Source organism: Choloepus didactylus, chromosome 23, assembly GCF_015220235.1.
Source record: "Choloepus didactylus isolate mChoDid1 chromosome 23, mChoDid1.pri, whole genome shotgun sequence".
Taxonomy (NCBI): domain Eukaryota; kingdom Metazoa; phylum Chordata; class Mammalia; order Pilosa; family Megalonychidae; genus Choloepus; species Choloepus didactylus.
In genome coordinates this window covers 24,347,554-24,368,348 of record NC_051329.1, presented here as the reverse complement: position 1 = coordinate 24,368,348, position 20,795 = coordinate 24,347,554, and positions in this window count along the sequence as shown.

Sequence of the window (20,795 nt, the reverse complement as noted above, 5' to 3'; positions counted from 1 at the left end):
GAACTGGGATTGGAACACAGGAGGGTTTTGAGTGGGGAAAGAGGGTGCTGCTAAAGCCCACCTTGGTCCATAAGGGAAGAAAGAGAAGAGAATGGAGAAGCATCACCACGCAGATCTGGGATCCAAGAGAGTGGGGAACAGAGTCGACTCTGGGAAGGCAGTGTCAACACAGCCATTCTCTTACTTCAAACAGTCTCGGTGTTAGAGGTATGTATCAGCAGCTCAAAGCTGGACCCCAAGAACCTGTGTATTTTACCAGCTCCCCCATTTATTCTGCAGTGAAGCCATTTGAGGGATCCTAGCCCAGAGTGGGCACAGACACTAAACTAGGATTTGGGTGCCAGAGACAAGTTTCCCTGAAGCAAAGACTAGAGCCCAGACAGAAACCATACTCTGCCCCTCCCTGAAAGAGGAAGCTCATCCTTGTTCTCAATCCAAACATTCATCTCCCATTTCACTTTTTCAGAAGAAAGAGACCCTAAAGACTGGGCTGAAGGAAAAGCCAGAACACATGCTAACATGTTAAGTGTGCAAGGGTACCAGACAGGATCCAGTATGTTTAATTGCTGCATCTGACTCAGCCATCTATTAGCTGTGTGGCCTTGAGTAGATCAGATGTCCTTTCTGGGCTTCAGCTTCTGCCTTGATAAAATGGACAGGAAGTGGGTAGATAATTCATTTACTCAGCCATTCAACAAATATTTGTTAAGTGCTCTGTTCAGCTCTGGAGATCAAGTGATGACCAAGACAATGTCACTGCTCTCACAGACATTATAACCTGAAAGCAGAGGTAGACATTATCTAGAAAAACAGACAGCCAAGTGGAATAAGCAAGAAGGAGAGCAACAGGGGGTGAAGATGGAGGGTGGTACAGATCCAGAACTTGATGGACTTTATTCCTAAGGTCTGTGAAACCTTGCCATCATGTCACTCCATAGGCTTCCTTTGTCCCTGCACTATGAAAGGAAGCATCATTGGATGATCAGATCCATGGTTCCAAGTGCCAGATGCTACCCTTGCCCCAAGCTCTGCTAGAAGACCCACTTTCAAGATGTCTCCTTCCTTTCCATTGCACCTACCAGCCCAGACAGCCTCTTCCACCAACCCCAGTGGAATCCTGAGCCCCTCAACTTCCACTTTCTCCCATTTTTCTCTCTGCACTTCTCGCCTTTCATTTCTGACCAAACTTCAGATGACGGAAACACTGATAAATTAATGATTGTAATTAATAAAAATTGACTCTGTGCTAATAAATTATTATGAAATGGCCTGTCAGGTTTTTTAATGAAATGCAAAAAGCTGCAGTAATGAGATGAGTGTATGCACTTTTCAGCCAAGACGTGAGGAAATACATCCATGGGGTACTCAGGCTTCCACAAGGAAAGAATCCAGGGAGAAGAAAAGCAGAATTGAGGCAATGCTCAGAGGAGACAGGAGGCATTACTGTGGCATGAATAGCTACTATGCTAAACAATTCACCTGCATTATTTTAAGTTATCTTAACAGCCCCAAGAGATAGATATTACTATTATCTGTCATTTTCCAGATGGAGAAACTGAAGCCCAAAGAGGGCAAGGAATTGCGATAGGTGACACAAAAATGATATTGTAGAACTGGGATCAAACACAGATCTTTTGGACTCCAACCACCACTAAGCTCTTAACCACTCAATTATACCACCTTTCAGGAAATCAGGCTTTGGAAGCAAAGGGTATGATTTCAATGTCCAATTCAGTCATTTGACCTTGTGGCCTGGAGTAGGTTACTTAACCTCTCTGAGCCTCAGTTTTCCCATATGTGTAATGGAAATGGCCATATCTGTCTCACATGACTTTGTGCATGGACATGCAAGAATGAAACAAGATGATGGATGGGAAGACATGTAGCCATAAAAGCATCCATCCTCTCCTCCTCCAAGAGTTTGGCACATAAAGCTCTGTCTGAGCAGATAAAGCATTGCGAGAAAAGGGGTCCAAGGTCATGGAAAGGAAGCGTGACTGCATCCTCCCTCATGCCCCATCCCAGCTCTACGGAGTGTTTAATAGTACAAGGTTGTCCCAGTTCTTTGTAAACTATAGCCGTGAATGTAAAACAACTGATTTTTACAACAGAATTGTTTAACCCTGCACCAATTAAAAGTACCTGTTATTAAAAAAGGTAATTATGCTGTAATTAGTTTGACACAAGACATTAAGCAGATTATTATCAAAACCAGGGAAATAGTAACTTCAAAGCAATTTCCCCTCTTGAAAGAGGCATTTACATGCCGCCATTGGAACACGATCCTCACTTGAGGCACTTCTTAATGCATGGAAATGTGGTTCCTATCTCTTTGAGCAGCTGGAGCTTTATGGCAGGGAATGCCCGCGTTACAAATGAACCTGGGTGGCTGGGCTGCAGGAATTCTTTCCAGGAAACTGGGACCAGGAACTGGCTAGCCAGCAACCAGCCTGGGCCAGGGCAAATATTAGCAGAGACCACTGATGAAACCAGGGAGGGGGTTAAAGAGAACCCACATGTATCAGGTGTCATGCTCAGCTTTGTCAGTATTCTCTCCTTGACTCCCCCAAACAAACCTGTGAGGTAGGGATTCTGAGAACCCACTTGTAAGGGAGAGAAAACAGACTAGTGATCACCTATTGTGGCAAGGAAGGAGAGAATCAGATGCCTCCTCCAAGCTAATGAAAGGAATAGCACTTTCCCCAGCCACATTATCAAACCTATATATCAAGTCAAGTCAGTTTCTTTCCTCCTTAGCCATCTTTTAGGGGCTATGTCCTTCCAGAAATGTCTGATTCTCTGTCACCATTTCTCTGTGTTCTTCTTTACATTCCCTTTCCCCACAGCATCTTCTCTCACCTGTTGTATTTCTGGAGGAGGCAGGACAGGAGTCAATGATGAACAAGCAGTCCAAGCTCAGTCCAGTTGCACACTGGAGTTTCAGCACCACGGTCAGCGGCACGGGTATTCTTGCCCCCAAGCAATAAAGCACTTGCACCCTCAATAAGAAAGTCCACCCGTAACGAGGTCCCATCTCTGCCACTTACCAGCTGTGTCATCTTGGATGATCTATGTAACCTCTCTGAACCTCTATTGTCTTCTCTTATAAAATTTGACAATAATAACACCTAACTTAAAGAGCTACTGCCAAAAATTCACATTAAGCACTCAGCAGGGAGCCTGGCACATTGCACATTCCCAATAAATGAGAAATATTTTTATTATTAACCTACATCACCTGACTTCTGCTCTATGTGCTCTCTTTAGCCCCCAGTGCTCTGCTTTCTGAGAGATAGAAAATACATGTAAACGTGAGGCAGGCAAAGGGGCAAGACCATACCATTCAAGACATAAACTAGACCCTTCTCTTCCTACAGCTACACAATTACTGCCTGCTTTTTTAGCCAGCAAGATTAGAATTTCCTTTTCTCTGGATATCCCTGTAATCTTGTTACATATGACATCTACTGAGCATTTACAATTTACCAAGAACTGTGCTAAACATTACATGTCAGTTACGTCATTCAAAATTCTCAACCACCCTATGAAGCAGGGAATCTTATGTAACATAAACTTTATCCATTTTGCAGATGAGGAAACTGAGGTTCAGAGAGGGCAGGTGATAGCCACTGTCTCAGAGCTGGTCAGTGGCAGAGCCAGGATTTGAACCCAGGTCTTTCTGTCTCCCTTCCCTTTCAGGTCACGTGGTCAGGTGGAAAGAGAGACAAGTAATTAGAAGCTCACCGAAAGTATCTGGTACACCACAGGTGCTCAGGACATGTGTTGTCATCACTCTCCTCCTCAGCCCTCAGTTTCCCCATCTTTCTATTCAGTCTTCTCTAAGCACCCATTGACTCAACAGCTGCTGCTAGATGAGCAGCCTGGATCTCAGGGTCTCTCCTCTCACTGGCTATCATTCTGAGGTCCTGCCTTCTGTGAGCCCCTTGCCTCTTCCTCCGGGAAGAGCTAGAGGAGCAGCTCCCAGCAGTGGGGCCTCAAGCCCATCCCGCCATTGCCATGACAACAATGCCGCCATCAATCTTCTTCAAGTCCCTCTTTCCAGCTCTGCCTCTCGCCCTCTCTTGTCGTGCCTGTGCCTGCTGGGTGCTCTGGCAGGAGGATGCAGGGTGAGGGGCTGGGGCCAAGCGTGCATGCAGCAACAGGGTCAATGCATGGGGCAGGAAGAAAGGGCAGGAAGAGGGGAAGTTTCAGGATGGGGGTAGATCAGCCTCAGGAGGGGGCTGTGAGGGGTTCTGGGCCCCCCATCAACCTCAGAAGACCCCATTTCTTCCTCTCCTTCTTTCTGAGCCTGTGATCCAAAGCCAAGCTCTTTCCACTCGTTACCCCTATAAAAATTCAGCTTAGGTATGACCTCCTACAGGAAGCTGTCTATGATTATTGCCCTCACTGGCAGGGTTAACCACTCCCCATGATTCCTCATGCCTCCTACTTCTCCTACTTCATAGCAAGTATCACACCAGTTTACTTGAATTAACATCTTGATTCTCACAATGGCCTTATAAGGTAGGTTCTATTGTTTCCTAACATGGCCTATTATCATCTCTGTCTTTGAGGTGGACAAACTAAAGCTCATGAGAACTAAGCAATTTTCCCTTGAGCAAGTGGCTCAGGCATCATTTGCTCTCTGTTTGGCTGCAAACCTCATCTTTCCAGTGCACCAGGAGGCCTCAGGAACACACTTGGATGTGGGAACCAAGAGATATTTACCTGTTTAGCTGTTAATCGGCCTCAAGAGTTTGGAGGAGAAGATCATGCAGTCAAGGACATGCACAGGATGTCAGCAGGGGCCAGTCGACTTGGGCTGTGGCCTCTGGATGCTCCCTTGTCCCCAGAGGGCTGCTCAGGAATGAAGGCCTCTGTCTTGGGGGGAGAAGCAAAGTCAATCGGGGTGACCACCTTTACCTCCAATGTCTGAGTGAGCCTCTGCCCAAGAAGATGGTGCCAGGTGCCATGTTTACAGAAAACCACTCAGCGGTCCTAGAATGGGCTACCAAAGCCCACCCGCTCAGAATCCCCACAGGGGCCTCCCAGCTGGTAGGATGCTTATAGCTCATCTTCCCCCACACTCATCCTACAGACTGGACAACTGAGACCCAGAGCAGGGTAGGGAACCAGTTCAAGGTCATCTGGCCATTAGGAAGAGGCAGAGCCAAGATATGAACCCAGGTCTGCCTGATTCCTAGGGTTGGGCTCTTTTACCTAGTTCCGTCATGGAGAAACCAAACAAAAGGTAAAAGCAGTAGCCAAGCAGCCATTCCACCTGCAGCATTAACAGAAAAGAGAGTGCATTGTTGGCCAGGGGTAGTGATAAAAGCTTGATGTACATTAACTCCATTTTCAGCACATTATGAAATAAAGATGATTATTATACCCATTTATTAGGTGTAGATATAGGGGCCTGTATTAGTTTTCTATTACTGCTGTGACAAATTCCCATACACTCATTGGCTTAAAACAGCACAAACATGCTATAATACAGCTCTGGAGGTTAGAAGTCTAGGCTGGGTCTCACTGGGCTAACATCAAGGTGTTGGCTGGGCTGCATTCCATCTGGAGGTTCTAGGGAAGAATTGGTTTCCTTACCTTTTCCAGCTCCTAGGGGCCACCTGCATTCCTTAGCTTTTGGTCCCCTTCCTCCACCTTCAAAACCAGCTACATTGGGCTAAGTCCTTCTCAAGCTGCCATCTTTCCAGTTCTCCCACTTCTGCATCCCTCTTCCACTTAGACAGACACTTCTGGTGACTTTGGGCCCACCTAGATAATCCACGATACTCTCCCATCTCAAGGTCAGCTGATTAGCAATCTTAATTCCACTTGCAACCTTAATTCTCCTTTGCCATTAAAGTAACATATTCCCGGGTCCACAGGGAGGTGGCGATGAGTTTCCTGTCCTCAGTGGAGGTCCATGATGATCAATGTCAGGAGGCCAGACATCCCAGGCAGCAGTCAGAGATGGCCTGGGGATGGGGGGTGACACCTGCTTATGCTGGGTATTAGCAATCATGGGCAAAGAAGACTGCAAGGTAAGAATGCCCACACCTTCCCAATCTGCTGCATCTCCTGACCCCAATGCTCCAGCCAATTTGAAATTTTCATTGTCCCCAGTACAGCTGGGTCTGTCACACTCTGAGGTTTTGCATGGGCTATTCCTGCCTGCTGGACGTTCCTTCCCACTTTCTTCGACCAATGAACTCCATCTTATCTTATCTTCCAAGCCTCCTCTGTGATGTGATTAGAACTTTTCTCCTTTTAACCCTGACCCTTCCTTTTTCTCTTACTTCTGGGGTTGATTGTTGACACATAGACATTCCAACCAATATACAGTCCCACTTGGGTTAGGAAACACTGTCTTTATGTTAGAAATCTCTGGTATGATTCTAAAACTACGGACTCTTCTTCCAATGTAATTTTAGCTAGTCTCCATTCCAGACTCAGAAAATTTAAGTTACCTACTGCCTGACAAAGACATGTAAGACCTATTCTTATCTCAGAATATTTCTAAAATTAGAGTCAAAGTTGTGTTAACCGCCACAGTTAAAATCAAAATGATGGATTCCTCTTATGAAACCAATCCCAAAATGTTTCCTCTCCTGGCAGTCAGAAAGCTCACTCTCAATTTGTACTGTTATGATCCTCGTAATCATTTTCCACAATTACATTGTGACTACCCTTCACTCCGTCAGGCTTACGGTGGTCTTGAAGGAAAGATGAGAAACTTGACCTCACTCAGAGTCACTTCTTGCCCAGGCTCCAAGACTTTTGTGGGCTTCCTTGCAAGTGAGAGCCAATCACAGCAGAGCTTACCCTGAAGCCTCCCCTGGTCAAAGGGTCAACAGCCCTTCTCATGAGCCAACTTTGAAGACCCTGCCCCTTGGTTTTTCTTCTGGCCCCTCTAGATACGAGAGAAGAAAACTTAGAGTAATCGAAAATGCCAAGGAGACACCTTCAATAGGTGGCCACTTCCAATCAGCACGGAGTTAGGTAATTCTGAGGATTGGATGCTGCACCAAGTAGAGAACCTCTCATTTGAACAGCAAAAATGGTGCTTTGGTTTGCTAAATCTGCCGGAATGCAATATACCGGAAATGGGTTGGCTTTTAACATTAGGGATTTATTAAGTTACAAGTTACAATTCTAAGGTCATGAAAATGTCCAAATTAAGGCATCAACAAGAGGATACCTTCTCTGAGGAAAGGCTGCTGTCATCCAGGGTTCCTCTGTCAAAAGGGAAGTCATGTGGCCGGTGTCTGCTGGTCCTTCTCTCCCCGGTTTAGCTTCTGGTTTCAGTGGCTTTCTCTCTCAGCTCCTGCAGGTCCCTTCTTTGTATCTCTGGGGCAAACTCTGGATTTCATTTCTTAGCTTCTCTGAGCTCTCTGGGTTTCATCTGTCTTTTAGCCTCACATAAAGGATTCCAGCAAGGGGATTAAGAGCCATCCTGAATGGGCAGGGTCACATCTCCATGGAAACAACCTAAACAAAAGGTCCCACCCCACAATAGGTCTGCCCCCACAAGACTGGATTAAAATAACATAGTCTTTTCTGCGGTACATAATAGCACAGATGGTAAGTCACTCATCATAGAAAGCCGCTCCCCCAGCCTGGGTTTCAGTTTTGGCACCTCCACGTAATCCTGGATGAATGATTTTGGGCAAATTACTCCCTCTGTTGGGGTCTAAGCTTTCTCCTCCACGAAAGGGGAAATCACAGCAGTTGCTTCACAGGGACGTTGTGAAGGTTCCAGAAGATAATATACATGAAAGGCTTTAGCATCAAGGAAGAACCACTGAACGTCTCCTTCTTGCCCAAAGTATAACTCAGGGGATTTTTCATGCCCAAGGTATAACTCGGGGGATTTTTCACATTGCACCTCCACCTCCATTCTGCTCAGCTTGCATTTGGATCTCTGAGAGACAGGAGGAAACCACGGCAGAGTGATCAGCCATTAGCACTCAAGGACTTGAGTTGTTTTCAACCATGTTGCCAACCAGCTGTGTGACCTTGCAAACATTGCCTAACCTCTCTGAAAGTCATTTTTCTGATCTGTACACATTACAAAGTGGAAAGAAGTCCACACCTCCCACAGAGAGTTGCAAGAAACAAATAACTGAGAATGCCAAAACATTTTGAGAACCAGCACAGCCTCCACACTGAAGCATTCATGTGTAAACAACAGCAGGGTCATACACTGCCTTTCGGAAGAATCTCAAAAGAGGAGAACTCAGAAGGCGGCACTTTGAAGTTCCTAAAGAAATACGTATCTATTGGTGAGATTCAGGGCCGTGTCGCAGGTGGGAAGAGAGACATATTTGGGGCCAGCAATTCAGCACCTGTCTTATCACGTGACGTCTGTGTCTACCTCCTCTTCTCCATGATTGCATGGAGCCAAATCCCAAGTCTGATCCAATCCCTTCCAAAGTTCTCTTTGGATGTCAGCATCCAGTCTGCGTTGACAAGGTTGGTCCTGAATGAGTACAGGAGGCAGCTGGGGACAAGGTGATTAATATAAAAATACCAAAGCAGAGATCCCACCCCACACACAAGTTTTTAAAATTGGTCCGGGGCTGTGGTTCTTAACTGGGAACTGGGGGATTTCACCCCCCTCCTCCAGGTAGCAGTGAGCAACGTATGGAAACATTTTGGGTTGTCATAACTCGGAGGAGCTGCTACTGGCATTTTGAGGGCTGCTGCAAACACTCTGCAATGCACAGAACTGCCCCCACAGCAAGGAATGATCTGGTCCAATATGTCAGTGGTTCTGAGGTGGAGAAACCCTGGTCTGGAGTAACCCAGACATTGGGATGGTTGTGGTTGGAAAGCTCCTCAGATGATTCTAACGTGAGCCACTGGGTTAATCAAATGCTCAGCAATTAGCGTTGGAGAATTAGAGTCTTTCAGATGAAGCTTCCATAATCATCCAGCTGTTATTAAATCACCAATAGCTGTGGCCAAATTAAACCCACAGTTAAGAGTGCTTCAAGCATTGGCTTGTATGTTCCCGCTAGAGTCACCAACCACCCTACATTTCCCAGGCTTGAGGGGGTTCCCGGAACTCGGGACTTTCAGTTTTAAGACTGGGACAGTCCCTGGAAAACCAGGATGAATGGATCACCCTAATTTCTGCTTTTATCTTGTTTTCTTTTACTACCCATCCATCCATTATTATTTCGGCTTGTACAACATGCCAGGTCTATACCAATGCTTTACCCATGTTAGCTCATTTAATGGTCAGAACCCTACGATGTAGGTATTAAAGTCCTCATTTTACAGGGTCCCAGGGGTTAAACTGATTGACCCCAGAGGTCACCCAGAGTATTGGAGCCAGGACTCAAACTCAGGTCTGCCAACCCCTTGGTCTCCGCCACTGGACCACACTGTCCTTCCAGCAGCCTCTGTCTGTCTCCTTTGGTAAGTGATTAGATTCCCAGCTTAGAGGCTCAGGGATGCTCAAGAACACCTCCCTGTTCTATGGAATCTCTGCTGTTTCCATTGATCTCAACCTACTCTCTTTTCTTTCCAGGTGGGATCCAGTCAATTAAAAAAACTATGAGGGCCTCGTAGATGACCTTCAGCCAAAACTAATTAACGAAGGCATCTCAGAGTCATGGCAATGCCGAAGGACTAGCAGGTAGAAGAGAGGGGAAAGCAAGCAAGCTTTGCTCTCCATTCTAGGCTCCCTGCATGTCATCACTGTGCTCCCTAAAGTACAGGTGACCATCTACATGCTACAGGTAAAGTAGTTGGGGCTCAGGGAGGTAAGCACCAAGGCCCCATTCCCGGGAAGTGACAAATCTGGCATTCGAGCCCATGTCCCTTGAACTCCAGTGCCCAGGCTTTTAGCAACTCATTCCACGCCGAGTGAGGAAGCCTGCTTTCTTGTTGATTTAATGGTCCAACGTGGGCAAAGCGCCCCTAACAAATCCCAGAAGATTGTCTCGGGGAGATGTTCTTGTTGTGCAAACAGCATTACATGTCTTGGGCTTTGTAGCACCGTTTCAAATATTGACGAGGCCCATTAAAGAATTCCAAGAGAACAGCCCCTCCTGTTCTGCAGGGGGAGCAGGTGCTGAGTTCAGAATGCAAGCTGCAAAAGACAGAACCACCGCCCCGTGCTCACGCCACCGTGCACCACCCCTCTGTGGGTCCCCCACCCCACCCCCACCCCCCAGGTGCCCGCCAAGGTGTGAGCCCCGCCAGGCCCTGTGCATTTCTATGAAATGATATTTTATTAAATAAACAAACTGGAGCCGTTCCCGTAGATTTATGAACAGTTCCTCAAGCCTCACTTGTTCAACCCTCTGCAGATTTACGGTCCTGCATTAACCTCGTGAACGCTCATAACGTTTACTAAGATAATGCTGGCAGGAGGGAGAAGGGATTTTTATAGCCAAGTAATAATTACAAAATGCAGGGAGTACTCAGGGAGCCTGTTTATTTGTTATACTGGGAGCAGGGCCAGCGAGGGGACTGTACATCCATACGGGTTTTGCCGATGGAGATCCAGGGCCTCCCCTTCGAGCTGGTGTTGGCTGATGGCTTGTCTGGAGTCTGGGGTCGACTTTTAGAGGATGTGTCGGCGGCGTGATCAGGCATGAGCCCCTGATTCACACGTGTCCTGCCTCTCCAGAGAGGGTACCCAAAGGGCATGATTAGAACCCCATGGATGGTAGTAAAAGAGGTCGGTCCCCTGGGGGGTACAGCATTCCTTGATCCCCAGAGTGGGAGCAATCGGCTCATCAGGCCCTTTTCTTGCAAACGATTCCGCTTAGGGTAAAAGGAAGAAAGCATGGTGGCAATGGATGCTTAAGGGGAATAAGGAAGAGGGGTCTTGCAAAATGGCCAGAAAACACGAAGAGAATAAATTATTGAGAAACATCAGTTGCAAGAACCACGACAATCTGGCTGCCCAGAAGCATTGGAGTGGGAGGGGCTGCAGATGCCCAACCCACCCACCAATTAAACCCAAATCTGAAGGGACGAGGATAGACATGTTGTTTTTACAAACTCCCCAGTGAAGCTGATGCACAGAAAGGCTTTAGACCAGTTGATTGTCCTTACAAAAGGTCCCTTGGCATCACTGTGGTCTTGCTACACATAAGGGGTGGTTTGCACACTAGCAGCATCTGCCTCACCTGGGAATTGGCTGGAAATGCAGACTCTCAGGCTCCCCCCCAGACTCAGTGGATCAGAACTGGCATTCTAGCAAGATCCTCAGGGCTTCCCATGCACATCAAAGTCTGAGAAGGGTCACAATATGGCATTGGAACCCCAGAAATGCCACCTGCCCAAAGTAGGTAGAGGAGCCTTCATTTTTCAGGGGAGTTTAGTTTAGCCACCTGCCAAGGCCACACACAGAGCCGGGACAGGGAGCCATGTACTCTCTGCACTCAGCAACTCACCCACCCAAGGTCACCAATGGGGAAACCCAGATGCTGCGGCAGGTGCCAAAGCGGAGCTCGCGGGCCGGAGCTGAAAACGAGAGATGGAAGCGAGCGGCACCCTATGGAAGGGGGTTGGTGCCTGGTTGTCAATTAGTCACCCAGCCTTCTGCAGCTGGCAGCGCGGGGCCCCCTTCTTCCCCGCCACCCCCGCCCGCCACCCCCTCTGCCCTCTCTCTGCTTTCCCCTTCCCGAGCCTCCTTGAGATTTGAAACTCAAACAAGAGGGTATGAATAATGTAGCGTGATCGCTCCCCTCAATCCTCAGAGGGTGAGCGAGGCTCCTTGTCTGCCTCATTAGCGGCTGTTCAACCATTTGATTTCGGTAACAATGAGTGTGCCTTCCTCGGAATTTTCATACCTATTTGCGTCACCGGAGTCAACACTGAATTTTTGAATCCGCATGAAATTTTAATGGGGCGCTCTGAATACTGCGTACTCTCTCTCTGCCAGGCCTTGCTTCCCCAGCCCTGGTCCCAGCTGCAGACAAAAGGCAGGGACAGGGACTGAGAACAGACTGCTCAGAGGAATGGGGGCAGGGGTCCTAGTGGACCCCCAGCTTGGAGCCCAGATGGGGTTCTGGGGACCACAGGGAGAACCCCCACCCCCCAGGGTTGGAAAATGCTTCCGGCAAAGCAACTGGGGCCCAAAGTTCAGCACTGCTTTACCACTCTGAACCTCAGTCTCCTCGTCTGTGAAATGGGGATTATAACATCATAAAGTTGTTGCAGAGATTAAATGAGGGAATCTGTGTAAACCTTTTAGCACGGTGCCTGGTGCCTGGTAGAAGCCATTATTCTTATTATCATTATTAGTTTGCCTCTGTCTCTAACCCTACACACAGGACTAGAATTGGGCCATGTGCAAAGCATGGTAACATCTTTTTGTTATTGTTTTTACTTTTCACATTGGATTCAGCAACAGTGAGAATTGAGTTGATCCCAACTTTACCTCTTCCTACCTGTATGACTTTGAGCAAGTGACTTCGCCTCCCTGAGTTTCAATGCTCTCATCTGTGTGATGGGGAGAATGAGCCCTTCCTTTTAGGATTATTGCCAGGATTCAACAGGAAAATGCATTGTAAGTGCCTCATTTGTTAAGCTGCACATGGAGCAGGCACCACACATGGGAGAGATTATTCACTGACTCTAAGCTCACTTATTTTTCACACTTTAACATCCATGTTATTTAACATCCATGTTTGCCATCGTGATGACCTTTCAATATGATGAAATATGATGATCATTTCAATTGAGGATATTCATTCAGTCCCTGCCCATATGCCAGGCAGGGTAAGAAAGCTGCACAGGTGCAACTTCATTCAGTCCTTGCAACAATCCAGAGGGGTAGTAATATTCCTAAACATGCTTTGTGGATGGGCAACGGAGCCTCAGATTGGTGATGCATCCTGCCCCAGCTGGCGGGAGTGGGGAGCCCAGGCTTGCATTATAGATCAGGTGTTCTAGGAGTTCTGTGCTCACCTGCTCCATCCTGCCTCGATTCCACAGCTCAGGAGAGGGAGAGCCAAGAGCAGCAGGATCAGGAAGTACAGAGAAGGTGGAGTGGAACCCAAGTCCATCGGCTGATGAATGCCGAGCTCTTTCTGCCAGGACCACACCTCGGCGTTGGAATGATCTGTCTTAATTAACCAGCTCCGGTGCAGTCAAGAACAACCTTGTCTGAGCCTACAGGGACGCTCCCAATTCCCAGGTGTCTTGTAAGTGGCTTCATCTCTCTGAGCCTCACTTTCTTCACCTGTGAAATGGAAGCAACCATCTCAACCTCTCGGACGTATGGCAACGATGCATAGAAATTGTCTCTGCAAGCTGTAAGAAGCCCGCAGAATGGAAGTGGGGTTTGAAGACAGAGAAAGGCAGGGGCCCTGAGGGCTGGAGGGAGCTGTGGGAGAGGACCTTGGGGCGGGAGAGAGCAACCAGGGGTCACCTCTTCCCCAGGGGATGCCCAGTATGTAATCCCAGCCCTCCCAGCTTGGCACAGAGATGGGAATGGAATGAACCGCAGCCTCCACCCTGGCTCCTGCTGCGCAGTATTTCTCACCCGGTGTAATGAAATGGAAGGAGTTGCTGCTGAGAATGGTGATTACTAACCTGCCAAGATGAGTGAGAAAAATCAATTCAGAGAGTGCAGGAGGGGAGGGTGGGAAAGATGGGAGAGTAACCTGGGGGAGAAAGACAGAGAGATCGAGGCAGGAAGTGGAGGGGTGGGGGGGGAGGGAGGGACAGAGACATAGGGTTGGGATGAGGGGATAAGGAGAGAAAAAAAGAGAATGAGAGAGAAATAATAAGAGACAGAGCAGGGGAAGTTGGGGGCAGAGGGGGAGAGAGAGAGAATGAGAGGGAAAGAGAGAAGAGCAAGACAATGATAGAGGAGAAAGAGATTAAGGAGAGACAGAGAGAAAAGAGAGAGAAAGATAGAGACAGAGAGGGGAGAGAGAGAGATTGAGGAAAGAGAGAACTGAGAGCCCCAAGTCCTTTTTCAGGGATCAAAGACCTCGGGATTCAGCCTCAACCACTCTCACCACTTCTCTCCTCCGTGATTATATAAGAAGAGGGAGAGAGTGCGCTCGAGAGGCAAAGCTCTGCAGCACGGCAGAGATCAACAGGCCTGGGATAAGGCCAAGATTCCACAAGGGCAAGCAGCTCTAGGGGATGCTGATGTGTTGTTAGACACCACACGTGGGGAACCGAGGCTGTGTACAACCACCACCACCAACCTGGCCGTTTGGGAAATGATGCCACAAATGTTTCCCAAGTGCTTTGAAACGGAGAGCCCAACCCTTAGCACAGACACAGCACACCCTCCATTGAAGGTTACTTGAGTCTTCAGTCGTCAATTTTTTTCATGGAGACACAATCTATATAACATAACATTAACCATTTTAAACTGCTCAATTCAGTGGCATTTGGGACATTCGCAATGGTGTGTAGCCCGTGCCCTTAGCAAGTTCCTTCTATTCTCCAAGCCTCGAATGACTCCTCTGTAAGATGGGATTCAGGACTGCTCACTGAGCTGGGATAAGAGTTCCGTGAAGTCTGGGTGAAGTTTCTTCCCAACTCCTTATCAGCAGCAGAACCCGGGCAAGTGTCGATTATTGTCTCTAGGGGCTGAACAAAGGAAACTTCAGAACCTGCCATCACGACTGGAGTTTGGAAGGCAGGACACAGATGTGTAGAAAAGGAATTAGCAGCACAAGTTCTGTGTTACTAGTAACGGGATCACAGAGGGTCAGGGCTGAGACGTAAAATCCAAACCCCCACCCGTGGCCCACTGGGGAAGATGTTATCCAGCTCCCAGCCTCCTCTTGCACCTTGACTGGACTCTAAAGCTCATCCAGCCCAACTCCATCTCAGAGAGAGGAAGAATCAGAGAACTAAGGAAAGAAGTGATTTGTCCAAACTCTAGCAGAGAACTCTCCTTTCATTTGTTACAGCAGATTGAATGCACCCCTCCAATGCATTGCTCTCCATAAAACCCAATACAATTACAATAAAGGAATTTTTTAAAGGCATAAACTTGTAAGGACAGGGACAATACAGGAAAAGGCAATAGTAATAAGGTTTGGAAATTGTAAAGCAGGTGGGCAACAGTAATTGACTCAGCAGATCCAACACTGCTGAATCCTCAGCCAGAAGCAGAGAGGCTGAGGTCCATCCCAGTTTGCATGCATCTGTTATTGTGTTCAATTATTTTTCATACAGTAGCTCTTCTGCACCAGGCCCAGGGTGGAGATGAGTAAGAAAACCCATAACTCAAGAAGCTACAACATTTTTGTGACAACAGAAAAGCAAAACAAACAAGGCAACCTGATAAGTCCTGCAATAAAGATATAATGGGGTACAGGGGATGCCCAAAGAAGGAGTAATCAATTCCTTTTGGGGGAAGAGGGGTTGCAAACATTGTAAACAACAGCAAAGATTGAGCTGGGAACTAAAGCACAAAGAAGAAGAGAAGAGAAAGAAGTACTCCAAGCAGCAAGAATAGCAAGGCAGGAAAGAGTGAGTGTATGAAACTTTTGGAACACAGCAAGTAACTCAGAGAAGTGAGGCCGGAAATATGCTCAAGTGCCAGACCTCGAAAGACTTTTTAAGGCTTTGAAGATACTAGGGAGCCATTGAAGGTTTTAGAGCAGTAGAGTGATGGGGTTCATAAAACTCACTCTGATGGTGGTGGAAAGGAGTCTCTGAAATTCCATCCTTCCTTTCTTCCACAAGCTTTGATTAAGCACCTAGTGTATGCACAGCCCTAAGATGGGTGCCTAAGGCCAGGGACCAGATATCTACACCAGTGTGCATGGTGTAAGACTCTACAAACAGTAATTGGGCCAGATCTGTATCTCCTGTCTCCCATTACTTGGAACACACTTTCCACCGAATATCAGATGTGCACCTGCCGGCCGGCACACACACATTACAGTCTTGGGGAAAAAAAAAATTGATCATATCCATTCTCTTAACCTCACCCCAACCCGAACATAAATCATCTCTGTTTATAACGCTTCTGGCAATTTGTGCATTTTGCCGAGTGACATAAAATGACAATAAATTAAGGCCGCACCAGCAGAAAAGTACCTAAAATGCCACATGTCATTAATATTGACAGGTTCTAAAAGTAAAACTTGGCAATGGTTCAGGTGACATAAATTAAAATAAAAATATATACTTTGTCCTTGAGAGAGATTCAGGTGTGAATGGAATGTCCAGGAATATGAAGTCGAGAGAAGTCAGGGTTGAAAAGAGAAAATCCCAGCCAGATCTTTGATAGACAAAAGCAACACAATTCTCAAGAGCTGCACCATCCAATATACACTAACTGCTGCCTTCATAGGACTATTCAAATTTAAATGTAAAATAATGAATTCAATACAATTTAAATTCAGTTCCTCAGTTGCACGTGTGGCTAGTGGGTATTGTATAGGACAGTGCAGATCTAGAATGTCATAGTAGAAAAAGTTCCATCATACTGTGTAGTCAGAGCAAGAAATGTCCCTGCTGAGCTCCAAAGCCACTGATACATGTGAATTTCCTCACCTGCTTCTGGGCCATCTCCCCTTTCTTTATTTCTCTCTGCCTCATTCTCTGTTTCCCTTCCCATTTAGGTATTTTTCTGACATGAATAAGTTGGATTCAGAAAGCAGCTCAGGATTTGGAAAGCCCAATTCAAAGTCCTGCTTTACCACTTATCAGCTGTGAGATCTCAGGCAAGCCACTCCAGCATGCTTGTGCTCCAAATTTGTAATTATGCAGAGATCCCTACCTCCCGTGCCTGGCTGTTGAATGAAAGAATTCTACATGTCAAGTGGTACGTGGTGAACGTGCTTTAGATGGGAATTTTTTCTTTCTTCTCCTTGATAACAAACCTTCAGAGGCTCACAAAAACCGACCAGATATATTTCAGACTCTTCAGCTCAGAATTTGAGACTCACCACATTTTCCTTGTTTTGTCTCTGGCCCCAGCTCGCTCAAGCCCCCTTCCCATGTCCCGAGCCCTCCAGGTACTTTCTACCCTCCGAGCCTTTGTATCCAACTTGGAATACTCTTTCCCCCTTTGTCCAACTTTCAGGGCCCTACTTTTAGCTCAGAGACCACCAAGCCCTCCTGGATGCCTTGTCCTTGTTCTCCACAGCTCCTAACTCAGAACTGGTGGATGATTGTGGGAAAGAAGATGGATACGGAGCACCAGAGAAATTAAAGGGCTTGCCGGGCTCTGGCTGAGATGACACATTTCTTCCTGGAAAAGAATAAACTCTGAAGTCTTCATCAGCCGTCCATTCATCCAACCAACACTTATCAGGCACCTCCTGTTTGGGTGCCCCTGCCCAGCTGAAGGTAGACAGGTATCAAGGAAGACCCAGCCCTGGAGGAGTCACAATCAGATGGGGAAAGAGACCCTCCCCCAAGCAATTGCGGCACAGCATGGAAGGTTCTAGAATGCCGGTGCATGGTGGTCCTCTGGCCACCCAGTTTCAGTGAGTTTCAGTACACTTGAGGAGGGTACAGTGACATCAGGATATGCCCAAGAGCAGGACATTTGGAACAGTGAGGTATGAGTGGTCAGGAGGAGGTTGGAGCTTGGGGAAAGACATTCCAAGAAGATTTGACAGCAGGAGCAAAGTGGGGGGCCAAAGTTCCAGGACCCAAAAGGCAGTCAGTGGGACTGGGGCTTTGGTAGGAAAAGGAGACCAGAGGGAGGAGGCTGGGCCACATGTGGGCTGGCTAAGGAGTTGAGACCAGGTGCTCAAGGGAGTCACAGAGAGCTATGATCATAGCAGGGGCAGCTCTGGGGAGGCTGGATGGAGGGGTGGGGGTAGAGATCGGAGGCCGGGAAGCCAGAGGGGAGATGGCTGCAGGGCAGACAATTCTGGAGACTTGGAGCAGGGCAGGGGCCAGCGGTGGGAGATGAAGGTGAGCCCCTTCTCACCCCTTGGGCCTCTCCCTCCTCCCGCTTTGGCTGCAGCCTCCGGCATCTCCCCGCCTCCCCCTTCCACCCCCTCCCCTCCCCGCCAGCCCCCCCAGCCTTATGGCTGCACAATTTGTGAAGAACATTATGTAAATGGGCTTTATGCAAATCCAGCCTCTCTCCTTGCTCGCTGGACTCCTGAACCCTAATTAACTTGCCAAAGCCTAATGTTGCCTTCCCTTCTACCCCAGGCCCGATCCCCACCCCGCTCCCCCACCCAGGAAATCCATCTTCAGAGGCCACGGTCTAATCACTCCCTCATTTGGATGTACGGGCTGTCGTCTACACCGTGAGCCGGCAGGAGAAGGTGCCATTTCAGCCCGTTGACACTTCTGCTTCCGATACAGCTCCAAAATAAATGCTTTTTTTTTTTGTTAATTTTTTTTTATTTTGCTTGTTTCTAGAAGCAGAGACAGCCCTGGGGAAAGTTTCTCATTATCTTCAAGTCTTTCTTCTTTCACCTTGCCTCACCTTCCCCTCCCCATCACAAAACCAGGGGCCCAAAGCCCCCTCTCTCCTCCCTCTTTGGAAATATCCACGCAGGAAAGGATCAAGGATCGGTTGTTTTTGAAACAGGACCAGGACGGATTTATTCCGCTCCTGCTCTGTGCAAGGCCTGGTTTGTGAACTTAATCCCACATGTGTGTTTTGGATTTAGAAAAGACCTGAAGAGGCATCTCAGTCGGCCTCCGTGATTTTAAAGATAGTGAAGCTGAGGTGCAGGGAGAGCCAATGACATGCCCAGGGTCACACAGCAAGGATGGACCCCAAACCAGCCTCCCTGCCTCCATGAGACAGCCCAGCCCGCAGGAATCTTCCTTGACAGTCCTCGTGCGTGCTCACTTTCAGGTGAGGAACAAAACAAAACGAGGGCTTTCCTAGCAAACAGGAAGAATCATGTTGTCAGACAGTTCTTGCCGCTGTGACAAATTCCCTGGATGGGGAGCTCCAAAGGCAGAAAAGGGAGGTGGCGGGGGGTGGCGGGGGTGTTAGTGTCTCTGGAGCTCCGGCAGGCAGAGCAGTCTGGATGTGGTAAAGGGGGCTTTGAAAGATGCAGCATGTAGGACATTTGCTGGGGTTTGATCTGCAAATTAACTCCTTCAGTCCTTCATTCATTCATTCCTCACTCATTCAGGAGCTATGTATTGTCAGTGTAACCTGGCCCGTAGCGGATCCTGGTAAACACCTCTGCCTGCAGAGCCTGAGAACCCACTTGTCAGCTGCTGCAGGAGAGTGTGACCCCCACATACCAACAGCTATCTGACACCCCCGTTTCTCCCACTGGCTGAATCTTCCCCACCACCACCCCCAGCCTCTTGGGATGTGCATGCAAAAGGGCCCACAGTTGGCAATGCCAAAAATCATCTTGTCACTTCATTTTCATTTCTGAAAAGGAACGATTGTTGCCTGTGCTAAATCCAGGGAAGGAGAGTTAATCGTGAGAGGCTGTTCACCACAGAGGAAAGAATTTTGAGTTCCACAGCGGGTTTACACACAAGGTCAAATCCTATGGTCTTGGGCAAGTCACAGCCACTCAAAGCCTTCGTGTTCTCATCTGTAAAAGGGGTATTGTAAGGGTGCTGACTTCACAGGCTGATGTGGGATTAAATGAGGACGTGGACACATGGAGAAGATATCCACTTCTCTCTGAGCTAAAAGCGTGTTCACACTATCTCTATTGAAGCTATCATCATCTTCTCACTGAGCTTTCAAAAACAACAGTAGGACACCAGGATTCTTATAAGCAAGTTATTATTAAAATTTTATTACAACAGCAATGTGATTGAAGATTTTAGAAAACACTTTGGTGGAGTCACATCACCTCTCTGAGCCTCAATTTTCTCAGCTGCAAAATGGGAATAACAAAATTACCCACCTTGTAGTGTTATTGAAAAGAGCCAGTTAGAAAGGTTTTAGTACTGCCTGAAACACAAAGTTGGGACTCAATGACTCCTGGGAAAAGAACAGAAACAGAGGTCTAAATATAAGGTGTGCCTTACATTCTTTGCAAAGTTTTACTCAGTGGCAAGAAAATGTTCTTTTAAAAGCAATTAATTCACTCATTAAAAATTAATTATCCACGTTCTCCATTAAAAGACTTTTGCTCCCAGACTTATCAAGGGTGCGTTTAGAGATATTGGGTTATGCTCTCATTTTTTATTTGGAAGGTTTTAAAGATGGTGGAATTAGATTGTGTTTGCTTATTCCAATAGAAGACAAATTGCTATCCCTGAGAATAAGCATTCAGACTTGACTATGTCCTGAGGCCCCAAATTTTCCTCTCTAGCAGATGGAAGGTGTGGGCGGAACGCCATCCTTGACGACTGCCATGGTCTTAGAGCTGACCCCCTAAAAAGATACATCATGTCCTGGTGCCTGGAAACCACAATTACCTCCTATGGCAAAAGATGTGCTTAAGTTAAGGATCTTGCCAGGAGGAGCTGATCCTGGATTATCCAGTGGGCTCTAAATGCAACCACATGTATCCTTATGATAGAAGTAGAAGGCATTTTCAGGCAGACACAGAGTTAAAAATGGCCTGAAGACAGCAGAGAGAAGCACGGCCACAAGCCAAGGAATGTTGGCAGCTGCCAGAAGCTGTAAGAGGCAACAGACGGTTTCTCTCCTGGGGCCTCCAGCAGAAGTGCAGCCCAGCTGACCCCTTGATTTCAGGCCTCCCGAACTACAAGAGCATAAATCTCTGTTGCTTTAAGCCATCCAGTGTGTAAGCTGTTTGTTAGAGCAGCCCCAGGGCACTAAGACAATGGCATTACCAGTGACAAGTGCTACAACATACATGCTGCACTGTTTTTATAATGATTATAGAGACTCCCGTAATGCTTTCCCAGCCCCTCTGCTTTGG